Source organism: Lycium ferocissimum, chromosome 3 (assembly GCF_029784015.1).
Source record: "Lycium ferocissimum isolate CSIRO_LF1 chromosome 3, AGI_CSIRO_Lferr_CH_V1, whole genome shotgun sequence".
Taxonomy (NCBI): Eukaryota; Viridiplantae; Streptophyta; class Magnoliopsida; order Solanales; family Solanaceae; genus Lycium; species Lycium ferocissimum.
In genome coordinates this window covers 10,150,208-10,155,906 of record NC_081344.1, presented here as the reverse complement: position 1 = coordinate 10,155,906, position 5,699 = coordinate 10,150,208, and the positions used below count along the sequence as shown (strand labels likewise).

Sequence of the window (5,699 nt, the reverse complement as noted above, 5' to 3'; positions counted from 1 at the left end):
TTCACATTATTTTGATCTATGTTGTGCTCTCTCTCTCTATGTTACCAATTTCGCATGCCTATCTCTCTATCCGTGTTGGCTACTGTGTTGGAAATGAAAGAATGCGTAACCTAGCTAGGAGATATCTTTTGTTTTTTACATTTAACGACGGAATAGCGACGGATTTTACAATCCGTCGCTAAATAATACATTGATTTCTTTTAATAGTTAATATTGCGACAAAATTTTCCGTTCGCAAATATATATTTTTTTCTAGAAAAATTAAAGGCCTAGCGACGGATATTTTGTTACCGAATCCGTCGCTAATTAAAAAAATAAAATTTGTCGCGCCTTCTCGTTGCTAAATCGTAGTAAATTTAAGGCGCCAAAAATTCGCGCTAATTATTAGTAACGAAACTCATTTTTCGTTGCTAATCCGTCGCTATATAATGAGATAAAATTTTAGTTTCTTTTTTTGCGACAAAATGAGGTATCCGTAGCTAATCCGTCGTTAATTAGCGACAGAATATGGTCTGTCGCTAATATTCCGTCACTAAACGCTGATTTTTTAGTAGTGTGTGTTACGCTTCTCATTTTGTTATTATTTACACCTATCCTTCGGTGCATTTTCTTTCTAATACTAAATGCTCGCCGGCACCTTTTTTACTTATCAAAAAGAATAGAAATGCAATTTTAAGCTAGATTCTAGACATATATTTTAAATTTTTAAACTTTTTAGTGATTACAACTTTTATGAGGATCCATTATTAGAATCTTTTACATGAATAGAAAGACAAAATAATGATCCAAGTGATTCTGTTTGGCATAACAAACTGCTATTGTGCTATTGTCACATGTTATCCATTTTGATTAATATGTTTTATGCAATCTTCCCATTGTAAAACAAAACACGGATAGTTAAGTTACTTTTTCTTGCAATGAACAGAAAGGTTTAGCCTTTTCTTCCCTAGACATAATTTGACAAATAATGATTGCAGTCTTGCGACATGGACCAAAAAATCAAAGAGGATAGCATAAGTCATCTGCACAGATAGCAGCATAGAGTTGTAAACCATGACATTGTTTTTGATAAGGTAAAGATTTTATTACATGGTACCAAGATGGTACAGCAAAAGAAACAAAAACAACAGAAAAAACAAAAAGCAGCCTACTACACTCGTCTTCCTAGCATATCCAAGAAATCCGTATAGTGGTTCAAACTATCTATTAAGCTACTTTTACACCAGATGTACAAATTTTGTGAAAATCTATCCTTAATTCTAGAAATGTGAGTTCTCAGCCCTTCAAAGCAAGCTTTGTTCCTCTCCAGCCATATTGTCCATAAGATGCAAAATAGAATAGTAAGTTGTAAACCATGACATGGGACATCCTTCAGAAAGTTATATAAAAAAGCCGGATAATTCATCGTTTACTAATTCTATCAAGCAGATATAAATAATGTACCTTTTGAATGGCTTATGCTGCCGAACAACTACAGAGACCTGTAAAATGAACGAACAAAAATATGTTCAGTTGTCAAGCAGTTTGGCTGCATCAAAGTTCTCCTCTGTCTCAAAACACCGTCTGTTTAGATACAATTCAGCATGACCGGTGTTAGTAGTAGTGCGTCAGTGTGTGAACCTAGGCAAAAAAAATTCATAAGACATTTAACAAAGAATCACATGCATATAAAGAATCCACCAAGAAAAGACGGAGGAGGATGAAAATGAATAGAGATTTGTCCATCACTGCAATTTAATCCCATTAAAATGTCAAAAAAATATGCACTCTTAGAAATTTCATTACTATTGATTACACACAATAAAAATGACAAAACTATTGGCTACCAAATTGTGATTACACACGGGCCCAACATGTTAGCTTCTCAACTAACCTACTAACCTTTTTTCTGAACCATCAAAGATCTATGAAGCAAGTAGAATGTACTCCGTTGCGCATGGTCAGGGCAGATGAATTATAAAAAAGAAGTTGAAATAAAGTTTGTACTCATTATTTTGAGATAACTCAAAATGAATATGAAAATTCATTTAAAGACTCTCATAGATTATCAGTGAATGGATCCAATATATGCTTCAAATGCTTCTTTCCCAGCTAAAGTAGTAAACAACAAACCAGCAGAAATTAGACTTTAGCCTAACAGGATATCTATAGTCATTCATTTACAGATCAAACAGAGACTTCATAACATCTTACAAGAAGCAATTGACACCATAAGATGATGAACCTAAGTCGATGACGTGACTAAACTGAATAGTGACAATAACAGTGATTTGATGCACTGAAAATCAAAAAAACACCAACAAAACATGGCAAGTAATAAGAGGTCAAGAGCCAAAAGATTGCCAAAAGTTCTTGCTTTCTATCAACTGTGAGTAGTAAGACAGCCAAGGCTTCTACTTGTAGTCCCTCCCAATATTGCTTGACATCTTCTTTTTAAGACCACTGCAACTAGGAAAAAAAGGTAAAAGAGATGACATTTATCATGGAAGAGATATGAATCAATGAATGGACATCTAGGTTGTGTCTAAGGAAGAGACTTGAACTAATAAAGCATATAAATACAAAAATATTATAGGGCAATGTAAAACTAAACTATAAGCTCTACTCTTACATCAGATGAGAACAGAATTGTTACCACAATCCAGAAGTGGGTATGTTTCCAAACCAAGACTAATCAGGGCACCTTTTCAAGGACTCCCTACCAGAAGAAATGAAATTGACAACAGTCATACTTTATCTACAGTAACCCTTTATCTCTTGGCCTGAAAAGCTCATTCATTTTGGTGGTAGCAATTCTTCATATTAAGTCTCAAAAATTTTGAGAAATCAATTTTTCTAAGCATGGTAAATTAAGACCACCAGCTGGAGAAGCAGGGTAGTCCACCTATCGCATATATGATCACACCTTATGTTGAATCCCATAAGCTTGCCAAGTTTTTCCATTCTCTCCCCATAAACTTGGTTGACAATCTATTCCTTTTAAAAATTGTAAGCCTCCAATAAAACATCTAATTCCAAAACTAAAGAAAAAGAGAATTGGAGAACCATGCTTAAAAATCTGAAAATGCCACTAAGCACATAAGTTAAACGAACTTCCTATTGCACTTTTCTTGCTTTGAGTGGGAAGAAGTAAAACTTACCTCCTGTTTATCCTTCTCAATTTCCTGTCATATCCATCTTTATATAGTTCTCACGGCAACTTTAAGTCTTATTTAAGAAATGAAATACGTTGCTGGTTATACCTCAATAAGGTGCCTCAATATAGCTTCAACAAAGCAATACAAAGTTGTAGACATTAACAGACCTTTTCATTCTATTAGCACTCTTAAATCTCACAGCATTTAGAATTAATTTTAAAGTCTAATTTACCACGTATTTCTTTAATTTATTAAGCAGTTATTAAATAGAGTAACATATAACCGAGCTCCTACATCAAAGCAAAAGCTAAAAATTTAAATTTTATAGTTAGCTCACACAGATCAATTCACAGGAACTCGTATTTGAAGAGCTCAATTTCTTCAAAATACAGTCAAAAGAAAAAATCAAACTTTATCAAGATTATAACTAACGATATTATCGGAAGAAATTTCATTATGTTAGATCACAATGTTTTGATGAAGATGTTATTCAGGCATTAAATTTAAATCTGCTTTAAGCTTGTAAAATTCTTTCTCGAAATTTTATTTAACATTATGCAGTTCCTTAAATTACAACACTTCAGTTATTGTTGCTTCAATTACTTTTCTGTCTCAAATGTTTTTGAAAGGTCCAAGGGAGATGACATATACAGCAAAAAGCACTTGGTAATTGTTACCATATGCAGTAAAAGTGAAGAGAAACATCTCCTAGTGAAGAGAAACATCTCCTAGTGAAGTAGCTTTCTAAGCATAAATCGGAAAAGGAGCACCTACTTGATTCGTTCCATAAAGGAAAGCCATAACATTCATCTCAAGGTTAGGTCAATACTATCCAGCTCACTAGAATTTAATTTTTACAATTAAAACATAGATTCACATATAAATAAATTTACCAGGTAATTTATGAAGCAGCAGTAGCAGACTTACCAAGTAATTTATGAAGCATCAGTAGAAGACAGTTCCACAAGTTTGGACACACCTCACACCAACCATTTTATAGAGTTTGCCTTGAATCTATTGATCAATTAATGATACCAGGGTCTTCTTTTAACTTCTAAGGCTCGTCTTACCAGCATCGTCTAATGTTTTACAACAATTGTTCATCTAATCTTCTATTACTTAACCAGATGCTCAAGACAAAAACAATACAAATATGTTTGTCTAGTTAACAAACCAAAACACTAGCTCATTGGAAATTGCTCCGTAAACACAATATAGACTTAACTAGAGCTGATATACAAGTTTCTATAGAGCTAAGCAACGGCCTAGCTAGTATAATCTGATTTATATTTCTTCTTGTAGAGAAGACAGCGATGGGGTTTGTTTGTTTTTCACATGGATGAATACTATAGTACTATTGCAATCTCAGTTTCAGATAAAGTTCCAAGTTTGTGTGACATAGTTATTAATGATCCTCTATGCAGTTTTTTTGTTTTTTTTTTTTTTTTTTTTTTTTTTTTTTTTTTTTTGGATAAGTCTTTGTACTTGATAGCTGTATCATCTCAATTGCTTTGAATAAATTGAGGATCAGTGTGCATGATTCAATCACATTGTAACCAAAGTTGGTTGAAAAGACAGGACTTGTGGTTAATTACCCTTGAAACATCAAACTCATTCTAAACCAACATCCAGACAATCTTTAGTATGGAAGGACATTTAGGTCGAAACAGGATGATGCAGCATAAAAAACACACACACTTATTTCAACTAAAACCATCCTAAGAAAGATAAGGAATTATGCTGTCCAGTATCTATTACTCCCTCCGTTTTACCGTTTTATAATAAGTGATTTTTTTAGCCTATGCACACCCCTTAAGAAAGTGTTCACTCCTTAGAAAATTAGAAGTTTTTTTACTAACTCACCATTAATTAAATGTCTATAAAAGAAAAGTTACTTAATTGTTCTTGATTATGTAAATAAGGGTAGTTTTAGAACAACAAGATCAATTTCTTCTTGAAATTTTCCTAAAGCACCACTTAGTTTGAAATAAAATAAAAAGCCTAAAACACTATTTATTTAGAAACGAAGAAAGTAAACGAAGAAAGTAAAAGGTAAGACATTCAATGCCAGAGACTCAGTATAACAGAAAATTGACCTATGAAGACAAAATGAAGCTGCTCTAGAGCCAAAAAAAAAAAAAATTAAAAAATCCAGTTGGTCATGATCATCCCTGAAAAAAAAAATCCAAAAATCAGAAATAAAAAACAAAAAATTGACAGAACATAGGTTAGGGTTATTTGCAAAAAAGAAAAAAAAAAAAAAATGAAGGGGATATACTGGAGAGAGTAGATATGAAGAAGAATTAAAAGCCCATCATAGAGCAGAATAATCCAAACATGAGCAGTTCCACTAACTGAAATGCATGTAAAAGATGAACAGATTGTTGATTGGACTAATGTCGTGAAGTGGGGGAGCAACATAAACCACACGTGTTAGAGAAAAATAGATGACCCATATGACCAAGTAGTACTCCCTCCGTATCAAATTATTTGTCATTTGTTTTATTTACACTCCCTTGAGAAATATTAATTATGAGAAGTATTTTGACTAATTTTACACTT

General features: G+C 32.8%; 1 long non-coding RNA gene across 1 annotated transcript; it reads right to left on the bottom strand.

Annotated features, from left to right (window-relative positions):
• Positions 1–909: 909 nt before the first annotated feature.
• Positions 910–5,699, bottom strand: LOC132049668 (uncharacterized). Its single transcript, XR_009413139.1, has 4 exons — positions 5,416–5,699; positions 5,234–5,308; positions 1,444–1,620; positions 910–1,022 (listed from the first exon to the last, which is right to left on the bottom strand). It is a non-coding gene; the product is annotated as an uncharacterized LOC132049668 (long non-coding RNA).